Source organism: Nyctereutes procyonoides, unplaced genomic scaffold (genome assembly GCF_905146905.1).
Source record: "Nyctereutes procyonoides isolate TBG_1078 unplaced genomic scaffold, NYPRO_anot_genome, whole genome shotgun sequence".
In the NCBI taxonomy this organism is placed as follows: Eukaryota; Metazoa; Chordata; class Mammalia; order Carnivora; family Canidae; genus Nyctereutes; species Nyctereutes procyonoides.
The window spans coordinates 7,157,462-7,169,960 of NW_026575151.1; positions in this window are offsets into that span (position 1 = coordinate 7,157,462).

The following is a 12,499-nucleotide window of genomic DNA, read 5'->3' on the forward strand; positions in this document are numbered from 1 at the left end:
TCAGCTGCTAATTGAGTTTGGCCAACGGGGAGCATTGGTCAGAGACTGGAGGGAGTAGAGATTGTGAGGGCAAGGCATTTATTACCTCGACTCCCTGTTTGCAAGGTCACCTTGAGCTGGCTGTGTCCCTCTACTTAAGATCACAGCTCCTGTAAGGTGGTCCTCTCTAGCCTGTCTCCAGCTTCCTGCAAGTCTCCCTTCTCTTGCTACTTTGTGTGTATGGGGAGTGGGTGGGTAATGGGACATGTTACTAGCCCCAAGATATGGTACCATGCCTTGTGGTTTTTCTTATACCCTTCTTGTATATTTGTGAATAGTCAAAGTTTTCCTGAACTTTCCTTGAATTATGCAATCTGAATATTTCATCTCTTTCTGACTATAACTTCAAATGATAGAGAACAATAGCAACTTCTTAAAAGATCAAAGTGACTGAATTACTGGTTTGTAAAAAATTCTGCCAATTCATAAAAACTCTGTCTGCCTCATTTTATATTCAGGTAAAAGTGGATGAATTCACAAGAATAGCATATAATGATGTGGCTTGTGTTTTGTGGATAAATGGAATGTGGTTTGGGTCAAATGAGGATAGTATTAGAGGTTCAGTAAACGCCAGTGACTTAAAAGAGTACAGCCTTTTAGAGATGGAGTGGGATGCTGAATGAATTGCATCTTAACTTCTTAACTTTCATGTGAGGAATATGAATTGCCAAGAAGTTAGAAGAGTTGCCCAAGGTCAGATAATTAGTATGTGGCAAAGCTGGGTCTTGAACCATATCTTGTGACTCTAAGGCTAGTGGTTGTTTAGTGTTCCAAATTGTGGGAAAGAGTTAAATTTAGTTTTCATTATGCAAAATACATGGATTTGACTTTAATTGGTTAGCTTGCAATGTACTAGAAATGTACTACTCCAGTGTGGTGGTGTGGGTTTGATTTGTTTTTAAACAGGAAATTAAGTGCAAGTAAGGAATTCCAGTTTACAGTAACCCATCTGTCACATTGACTTAGCCAAATAGAACAATGTTATGAGGATGTTAACATTGTTTTAGAATTTGTTTATTCATAAGGGAATTTTTTGCTCTATAGTACTTTTAATTTCAGAAAATAGGATTTATGCTATTGCTGAATGTTGAATTATAAAAATACTCAGAAAACAATACTGAACCCTTTTAATACTATTAAGAGTTTTGGGGAAACTGGTTTCTCACTGTTTTATGCTAGAAAAAAATTTTTATTTTCTATTGCGTATGTGGTGTATATGCCATGAGAATTGGAGTAGTTGTTACATGGAAGGCGTCAGTGTTTCTGCCCTTTAGATAATAACAGCCTAATGCAAGGGATAGGGGATAGAGATTATATCCAAATTGGAAAATAAACAATGAAATTTCGACTTCTATCCACTGTTAGGAGGACCTACAAGATAACCCCTTCAATTAAAGTGTGAATCTCTGAAGCCAGGATAAACACTTACATTTCTTTCATGACATCTTCTACCCATTTACCTGGTAGGTAGGGAAAATGATGGTTAGTAAATATTTGACAAATAAATAAATGAAATCGCAAAAGGTGTTCTTGTAGTATTTAAAGAGTAAGAAGGGAGTTTGGTCTGATATGCTTTTTTTATCCAGTTCATAGTTGCACACATCGGGGAAATTATTTCACTATACACATTGTATGTGAGTGTGGTGACATTTTTTTCTATTTAGGTGTGCTCATAGAAAAATTAGATTGTCAATTCAATATTATCTCTTTAATAAATTAAAAAGTGAAACTGTCTAGGTAAACAAATCAATAGCAAGTTGATTTAAATCAATTTTACTATGAAACATCATCAATTTTCTCATATATGAAACCTTGAAAATTAATAAATATAAGCAGTTTATTGGCTTTAGTTTGTGCTCTGACACTGATCCATGAAAACAGTGACTAACACCAGACAGATATGTTAGTTTTCCTTGCACTTTTGAAATGCAGTAGCATGATCTTTGCTCTAATTCTGCTTTCCTTGATAAAGCTGCATATTACTGTATTACATGCATATTATAGAATTTTGAACTACCGAATTTGCCTCTGTGTAATACAAATATGTACATTCCCTTTAAAACATAAATGGGTCCTTGTTTTTTTGATACCAAGATTGGCTCAATTATCTTTTGAAAGGTGAAGCTTTCAGAGAGACAAAGCTGTTGAAAAGATAAGGATCAACTATATGCTTATACTGACATTTCCTCCAAAAAGAAAGTTAAATAGAAAGTTACACGTGGTCTTCTAGAGAGAATATTTATTCAGTGCTCCTTTTTACTCATTCTATCAAATTAGTTTTCTTTTCCATTTGACCCCAGGGTGAAGGAATATAAATCTGACAGGACTCACATTGAGCCATTATCTGTGAGTGGGTGGATTCTTAGTATGCATACGTCTGTCTCTTCCTTCTTCCTTCTAGAATGGTAAGGACCAGGGAAAACTCTCATTGTGAAAACACACAGCTAACTCTCTTTTCTCTATTTCCTTCTATGTTGTGAGAATAGAAAGCTGTTTCTCAGAGGAGGTGCAGGAAGATTTCTTGCTATCTTTAGATTCACTTTGTTCATTCTACAATGCAACAAATAAGGAGTCACTGTCCTAACAAGAAGATCAATATTAGAAGAACTATGATTATTTCTTCACTGTTGTATCCCCAGAACATAGCAATGTTTCCTGAATAGCAGTCTTATAGAACTAATACACAAATGATTAAATGCATAAAACCACACTATATCTTTTCCACAGACCTTCCTCTTCCCCCCATAATCAGGGAAAGTTAAGAAACATTCAACTCCATGAGTGTCCATACCAAAGGATATAAAATACTTCTTTGATGGACTCCTTCCTCCTTTCTTTTTGGCCTTAAAGGCTTGCAGATTTGACTTTCATATTGGTCTGTTTTCATTTGTTTTCAAATATTGAGGGTGGATAGGAAGGATGTTATCATCACCTGATGTGATTTGCCCTTCTTTGGGGGATGCCCTGGACCCTAAAATATTTTAGGATGACATTGGTTGTAAATTCTAAGATCTACTCTGATAGAAACTTTAGCATTGTTTAAATTGATTAAAAATATTGGTATGTGTCTGGCATTTTTAATTTAAACAGTTGAAACTTTATTCTTTTTAGTTACTAATATTAGTAATATGATATTGAATATATTGTATATTATATATTACATAATATGTCATATAATATATACATATGTTTGTGTAATATCTACAATTATATATATTGTATAATATGTAATATATTAGATATTGTATAATATCACATTATGTTATTCAATTGAAGAGCACAGAAGTGTATAATGTAATGTAGTTTTTACTCACTTTTTTAGTAATTGTTTTGGTTGTCCATTTTGAGTTTTCGAATTTTTTTGTAAATCTTCAATCAAATTTTTTTTTAAAGATTTTATTTATTTATTCATGAGAGACACAGAGAGAGACATAGAGGCAGAGACAGAGGCAGAGGGAGAAGCAGGCTCCATGCAGGGAGCCCGACATGGGACTTTTTTATATATATATATATTTTTTTAATTTATTTATTTATGATAGTCACAGAGAGAGAGAGAGAGAGAGAGAGAGAGAGACAGAGACAGAGACACAGGCAGAGGGAGAAGCAGGCTCCATGCACTGGGAGCCCGATGTGGGATTCGATCCTGGGTCTCCAGGATTGCACCCTGGGCCAAAGGCAGGCGCCAAACTGCTGCGCCACCCAGGGATCCCCCGACATGGGACTTGATCCCGGGTTTCCAGGATCATGCCCTGGGCTGAAAGCAGCACTAAACTGCTAAGCCACCCAGGGTGCCCTTCAATCAAAATTAATTGGAACATTTAGATAATAAATATAGAAGTTTTCTTCACAAGGCAAATTGTTTCTGTTATATTCTATGATGTTCATAATTCTGAAAGGTGGTTACAAAAAATGAAAATGGAAAATGTACTTATCATAAACACCACATCAACCTGAAATATTAAACTATCCATGGACTTTTGCTACAACAATTTTTAAAACATAATTGGTTTTTGTGCTTGAGTCAGTGTCTTTCTCCTAGCTGTTGTGACTGTCCGTGGTACTGAAAGCATACTGTCTTGTTTTAGACATAGTCTCAAAATGATGGTGATGTTAGAAATTTCTAGACTCATCCCTCCATTTTCAATGAAAAAAAAACTTTGACTTATCAGGACAACTATCCATGTATTTTTTACACTTTGCCAGGCTAGAAAATCAGGTTTCAAACCTAGAGAACCCCAGTAGAGTTAAATGCATAAACCTCTGGGGTTCAGTTTGAAAAGGTAGTTTCTGTATTGTGAGTCTTCATAAATCCTTTGGATGCAGGGAAGTATGTAGGTATTTTTTTCCTTGTTGGGTACTCTGATGAGATTTCATTAGCTTGTAACAACCTTACCAGTGAGGGCTATACATCCTATTTGGAAAAACAAAACAAAACTACAAAACATTCTGAATTATTCTTGAGCTTTGAGTCTTTTGAAGGCCTTTTTAAAATTCTGACTGATTTTGGAGTACTTCCCAAATGTGAACAACTACCTTATTATCTTAGCATAATGAGATAATGATAATTCAAGTATTTAAATTCAGTATCCACTCATGGTTTAAAAAAAAAACATATGGGGGTGCCTGGGTGGCTCAGTCAGTTAAGCTTCTGTCTTTGGCTTAGGTCATGATCTTAGGGTCCTGGAATGGAGCCCCACATTGGACTCCCTGCTCACTTGGGAGTCTGCTTCTCCCTCTCTCTCTGCTCCTTCCCCCACTAGTGCTTTCATGTGCATGCTCTCTCTGTCTCAAATAAATAAAATCTTAAAAAAAAAAACTTTTGAGAAAGGTGGCAAGATTTGGAGGAATAAGCCTTGAGACAACTAGGTAAAAAAAATCTGAGATAAAATATGGGCCACCCTTAAAAATTATTCCTAGAAGAATTTTATGTGGTAAGGCTTTATTTCCCTTCCCAGTAGTTTGAAATGCTACTTAATTTGTTCTTGCACATTGGATTGGTAATTTTATTTTCCCCATAATTTTTGACTTGGTTTGACTGTCTTAAGGAAACATTTGAAGTTTTGATACCTCCTTTGAAAAAATTAATAAAATTACTTTGGGAATATAGGGAAATTAAAAGAAATGTAGACCTTTGTCTTTCAAATGTATCTATTGGGAAAAGAGCAAAAAACAAAACAAAACCACCCTCTAAATTTATTGTATGTATCAATAGTTCTGTATTTTTTGGGAGTATTTTATTGTATGGATATGCCAGAACTGATTTATTCATTCACTTGTTCATGGACATTTGGATTGCTTATAGTTTTGGGGTCTCACAAATAGAGTTGCTATGAATATTCATGGACAAGTAGACAAGTACTTTTATTTCTCTTGGGTAATGCTTAGAAGTGGAATGGCTGGATCATTTGGTAGGTGTATACTTATTGTTGAAGACATTTACAAACTGTTTTCCAAAGCAGTTGGCTGGTTTTACATTTCTATTAGTAGTGTATGGGTGTTTTAGTTTCTCTCTATTTTCACTAGCACTTGGTATGATTCACCCTTGTAATTTTAGCCATTCTAATAGGTGTGTAGAGATATCTCATGTGGCTTTAATTTGTATACCCCTAATGACTGATGATGTTGAACATCCTATCATGGGCTTATTTGCCATTCATGTATCTTCTTTGACGAAATGTCTGTTCAAATCATTTATCCATTTTGATTCTTATTATTGTTTTGAGAGTTCTTTATTTTGGATACAAGTACTTTATCAGATAAATGATTTGCAAGTATTTTCTCCCACTCTGTGGCTTATCTTTTCATCCTTTTAGCAGTTCTTTTGACCAGAAGAAATTTTTAATTTTTATCAAGTTCAATTTACCATTTTCCCTTTTATCAATCATGCATTTGGTATATCACAGAAATACTAAATCCAAGGTCACAAAAACTTCTTTTCTATATTTTCTTGTAGAATTTCTGTTTTACATTTAGGTCATTGATCTATTTTGAATTAATTTTTGCACATAGTGTGAGGTATAGATCAAAGTGTTTTTTTGCATACAGATATGCAATTATCCCCACCATTTGTTGAAAGATGATCCTTTCCGTCCTCCACCAAATTGCCTTTAACAACAAATTTTTAAAAAGATTTATTTATTCACTTTTTCGAGAGAATGAGAGAAAAAGAGCATGAACAGGAGGGGCAGAGGGAGCGAGAATCTTAAGCAGACTCCACACCTAGTGCAGAGCCTGACACAGGGCTTGATCTTATAACCCTGAGATCATGACCTGAGCCGAAAGCATGAATAGGGTTAATCGACTGCACCACCTAGGTGTCCTGCCCAGATTGCTCTTTTATCTTTGTTAAAAAGTTGTCTATGAAAACTTTTGTTCAGACATGTCTGAACTTTCTACTAAGTTTTACTGTAAACCTATATCTGCTCAAAAAAATAAACTTTTTTTAAAGAAGAAGCAAAAGCAAAAAAAAATCAGTTGTTTATATAATGTAAATCTATTTCTAGAATCTGTTTCATTGATTTGTCTATCTTTGCACTAATACCGTACTAACTATCTTGATTATAGTAGCTTTCTAATAAATCTTGAAATCAGATCCTCTAACTTTGCTACTCTTTTTCAAAGCTATTCTTTGGCTATTCTAGATTTCTCACATTTATATATGAATTTTAGAATCAATTTACCAATTTCTACAAAAAAACATGCTGGGAAACAATATTATTATCTTCTGACCCATAAACACAATGTATCTTTCTAATTCATTTAGGTCTTTTAAATTTTTTCTCAACCTTGTTTTGTAGTTTTCAATGTATGGAATTTATACATCTTTTGTCAGATTTTACTCCTGAGTATTTATTTAATAGTTTAATGTAATTGTGAGTGGCATTGTCTTTTGAATTTTAATTTCTTCTTCTTCTTTTTTTTTAAGTAGGCTTGATACCCAGTATGGAGCTCAATATGGTGCTTGAACTCATGATCCTGAGATCAAGGCCTGTGCTGAAATCAAGAGTTGGGTGCTCAACCACCAAAGCCACCAGGCGCCCCTTGGACTTTAATTTCTTCTTTATTTTTTATAACTTTATTTTTTTAAAAGATTTATTTATTTATTTATCATGAGAGACACAGAGAGAGGCAGAGACATAGGCAGATGGAGAAGCAGGCTCCTCAAGAGGAGCCCAATGTGGAACTCAATCCTGGGACTATAGGACCGTGGCCTAAGCCAAAGGCAGATGCTCAACCACTGAACCACCCAGGTGTCCTGAATTTTAATTTCTAATTGCTCATTGGGAGTATATAAGAATACGACTGATTTTTGTATGTTGATCTTTGATCCTGCAATATTTCAAACCACACTTCTTAGTTCTAGTTGCTTTTCTATAGATTCTATTTTATTTTTATGGAAGCACTCATATTAACATATTTTTAAAAATTATTTTAAAGATATTGCTTCATTGACTTCTCTTGTACCTTGTTGCACTTGGGAAATCTGCTATCATCCTTATATTTGTTCTTATGTATATAATGTGTCTTTTTTCTGATAGCTGCTTTAAAATTTTCTCTTTTTATCATTGGTTAGAATAATGATTATGGTGTATATTGGTGTCAGTTTCTTATGTTTCTTGTATTTGAGGTTGATGAGTTTTTTAGTTCCATGAGTTAGTATTTTCATCAAATATATACTCAAAACTTTTTACTCCCTACCTCCTCTTCTTTAGGACTCTAATATATTTAAAGAAGACCTCTCAAAGTTGTTCCACAGCTCATTGATTTTTTCCATTTGTTTTTAAAATTCTTTTTTCTCTTTGTGTTTAATTTTGGAAAGTTTCTTTTAGTATATCTTCAATTTAATAATATTTTCTTCTATATACCTAATTTGCCATTAATCCCTTTTAGACATTGCAGCTTTCATTTCTGGAAGTTTGGTTTGAGTTTTTAAATGCTTTTTCTGTCTCTACTAAGTTTTTGAAAATATGAAATATAGTTTTAACTACTATAATGCCCTTCTAACCTTTTTGTCAGTTCTGGGCCAGTTTTAATTGATTGATTCCCCTCCCCCCCATTAAGATTTGTATTTTCCTGCTTTCTTGCATGCTTGATAATCTTTGATTGGATGTCAGACATTGCCTTTTCAAGTGCTAGACATTTTTGTATTTCCATAACTATTTTTGTGCTTTCTTATTAAAAAAAATTATTAGGGTCACCTAGAGGTGTGTTTAGTCTAAGGCTAATTATTTCTCACTTGCGAGGCAGCACTCTTTCAAGCACCTTACCCAATGATTTATGCATTATGATGTTTCCTCTCCTGCTTTGTGGGAAGAGGCACTATTCCCAGTCCTAGGTGAGTTCTAAGTACTTGTCTTTCTAATCCTTTCAGGTTGTTCTTTCCCCAGTTTCAGCTCATTTTCTCAATCAGCACCCTGCTGATTTTTTTTTTTTTTTTTTTGAGAGATCCTCTGCAGATCTCTGGAATTCTTTTTCTATTAAAGTTTTTCCTTTTTGGTACTCTGTTGTACAAACTTCAGTTGCCTTGGTCTCCCCAGACTCTCAGCTCTCTCCTGTCATCTCAGGGAGTCAGCTGGATTTTCCCTGGGTTCCCTTTCTCTGGGCTGCAGCCTGGAAAATCTCTCAAGGCAGTATACTTGCACAAATGTAGGCCTCACTTTATTTCTTATCTCTTAGGGATCATTGTTCTTTGTTGCCTGCTATCCAGTATCTTGAAAACCATTTTTTAATGTGTTTTGTTTGTTTGTTTTGGTGGTTTCAGGTAGGAGGGTAAATCTCATCTCTGTTACTTCAGATACTCTTGGGGAAATGTAATGTAATGTAAACTATGTGCTGCATGCAAGAAGCATAGCTGTAGTAATTAAGTAAAAAGTAGAAGTAGTTTCCAGAGTGATAGGAGAAAGGTACATGGAAAAAGGGAATGAACTGGTATTCAAAGGTTAAGTAGGATTTGGATATATATGGTGGGTGAATTATATCCCTGCAGTCAGGAAGAGTCCTTCTTTTGTCACAAAAGAGCTATGGAAACATGAATGAACAAAATCTCTATTGTTGACTATTTTAAGGTACCAGTCTACATATTTAACTCAAGGAAATGTTTTTGCTTATCCATATCTTTTAGATGGGAACTATTGAAATACAGTAAACTATAAAGCTTGTCCTTTGAGAATATTTGTTTGTTAATATAATACCAGATTTTAATTTTCAATATCATCTTATTTTACTATATGAGTTTTTATTGTAAATAATAAACAAATGTTACATAGGCTTTGAATCAAGCAGATCTGGATTTGAATTCTGGCTCTGTCTTTTATTAACTGTGTCCTTAGACCAGTTACTTCTCTTAGCTTGTTTCTTCATCTTTGAAATGGGAATAATGATGGTTGTTATTGGGATTAAGTGAGATCATTCATATAAAGTAGTTGGAGTGGAGCCTGGCAATGACTGAACCTTCAATAAATGATTGGTGCCATTATTTATTATACTATGAAGGCAGAATGGCAATCACATGAAGATATTTTTGTGGCATTCAGCCTTCTGACTTAAAACTTTTTTTTCTCGTCAACTCTTATAGCTGAAAAAAAACTATATTCAAATGTAATATTCTATTCATTTCTTAAGTTTCATATTATTTAGTATTATTTAGTATTCTCAGTCTTTGCCTACTAGATAACAGATATCTGGGTAAAAATTGAAAAAGCATTAGATTTGGATGACTAGGTTCATCTTCATGGCCATACTGTATTGACCAGGTGACCTCGACTGAATTAATTCTATTTATGTGTGTTTCTCTTCCCAACTTTTTATCTGGATTGTTTCTTTTCTCTTCCCTCTTATCTCTTATCTCTTCCCTCTTATCTCAACTGTCTTGCTCAAGTTGGCATCTTTTCCCAAAAGTTTATCCTTTGTGGGCTTCATTCTGGGATGGGGCTTTGGCTGGTTGATTTTGAGAATTTGTAGGAACCCAGCTCCCTCAGTCCCTTTAGACCTTAATGAGAATCTCTTGTACTACAAATGGGAATGTCCTGAGTTGAGTTTCAACCACTGTCCTCACAATGGTCCACTGTACTTTCCAGTGATACTAGTTGACAATTTTTGGGTTTTCCTGTTCTCAGATTCATCAGATAGACCCTATGCTTGTTTCTCCTTCCTACTTAATGGCATAATAAATGCATCGCAGTTTCCTGGGGAAATCTTATCATTCAAACGACACTATCTGATGTAAATATTTTGGTATCTTTGTTGCTCTGTTTTTATGGGGGGCATTTGGGGAGATTTAAAAACTGCATTGTGGCTGCCATCATATTCCCAGAATTCCTCCCCGATCAGTCTATTTTTCACATTTATCTCTTCATTTGAGGTATAGCCAACAGTTTTCTGGAAGCTTTGACCCAAAGGTTAATGAAATGGAAACTAGATTGTGATAAAAGAAACTAGCGTAGCTGAAGGTGGCTTGCTGGTGGGATTCTTTTAATGTAGGCATTTAATTTTTCTGGATGTGTCTATGGCTTAGGATACATTACTTCCTTATTATTTAATTTTCAAATATGATGACAGTGTATATATCATTTTTATGCATTTCAGATATGCTAAGTGTCAATTTCTGTTCTTCTCTATAAACATGAGAATTGCTCAAAAATTTCTGATATAGTACTATTACTTAATATAAGATATTGGTTTTATTCAGTATCACTGGAATTATAAAAGGATTTTACTTTTGCCATGTTAAATACTTTTTCAAAAAGTCTTCTTGGTGAGCAGAGTTTGCTTTCTTTTCTTTCCCTGATTTCTTATTTTTCTTTGTCTTAAAAATCATTTGGGTTGAAATTGTAGGAGGTGAAAGGTTTTTTTTTTTTTTTTTTTTTTTTTAAGGTTTTTCATTGGCTTCACACTTGAAGAGTGTCAATTAAACCAATCCAATTTCTTTTGGAACTTTGTCTTTTTTTTTTTTTTTGAGGAAATTAATCACTGCAGAAATAAACATGTCATCTGGTCATTTGCAACCTTATGGATTTTTGTTCAAGTTGAAAATTGATTAGAAGTAGTGCTGGTAGTGGCCTGGGGTGAGCGAGAGAGGAAGGAAGCAGAATTAATTATCCCCCCAAATCTATCACACTCCAAGGGCATTTTCTGCGAATCATTATTGTGAGTGTATTGTTAGACCATGAAAGGTGAGTGTATTAGCAATTTTACCTGATTCACAGGAGAGAAAAATAGGAATCTGAGAAATTTTTCAAAGTCCTGGAAAACAGAATTAATCCCCAAACTTCCTCTTTGTGTTCTATGTTTTGCTGTAGAAAAAGCTGAACTTAGAAGAGCAGTAATCACTAATGACTTATAATTTGCCTTACAATAACCATATTCACTTAATCTTCAGAGATTCAGAAAGCTCTCATTTTGGAAACTGTAGAAGTTACTATTGATCCCATACATTTTTGTGTACAAGTATACTTTAATGTAGTTGGATGATTTACAGCAAAAAGATTTTCTTCTCATATGACTTCATCTCTTTGTCTCTAGAACAGACCATCTGCTCCTCTCTTGAGTCTTGCTGAGTGTGGTACCCAGTTTAGAACTGTTTAATCCCCTGTCCCCCACTCTCCCAGGCTACTGTTTTTGGCTGAAAAACCTCTCAACATCAGCGGTGTTAGTTAAGAGTTAATCTTTCCTTTCTTTCTTTTTTTTTTTTTTAAAGATTTTTATTTATTTATTTATTCATGAGAGAGAGAGAGAGAGAGAGAGGCAGAGACACAGGTAGAGGGAGAAGCAGGCTCCATGCAGGGTCTCCAGGATCAGGGCCTGGGCTGAAGGCGTTGATTAAACTGCTGAGCCACCCGGGCTGCCCTAATCTTTCCTTTCTTATCTTGTTCAATACTCAATTCCTACAGGAAGTTTTCTCCTATTAAATGCTATTTATTCCCTCTAATGGTGTCATTGGGCAACATCCCTTCAATACATATATTTTATTTGAATGATAATACTTTTCATTGCACTTAATATAGCTTCCAATCCAAACTGAGTGCTTGATAAATGATTATTAACCAACTAACCTATCACCTTTCCTTGTAGGAGAACCAGTAAGTAAACCTCATATATCAAAATTCTGTGTTTATTCAGATTTTGAGTGTTTGAGGGCAAAACAAATGGTTTATGGACTCAAAAGAGGATGTGTGTAGATGAATTGGATGTTATACTAGAATGTGGTTATTTGCATACCACCTCTTAAATATAGCATGTAGTAATAACTCTATAAATGTATTTTGAACGATAAAAATAGTTACTATTTAGCTATTTTAGCTACTAGCTGTTATGTATTACTGTGTACCAGACGCTTTGCTAAGGAAACTGAATTATTTTGTCTAGTCTTCCCAGTACTTGGAGGTTTGTACTACTATTATATTTATTTTACAGGTAGTGACCTTGGTGCTTAAAGACGCTAGATAACTTGCCCAGGATCACC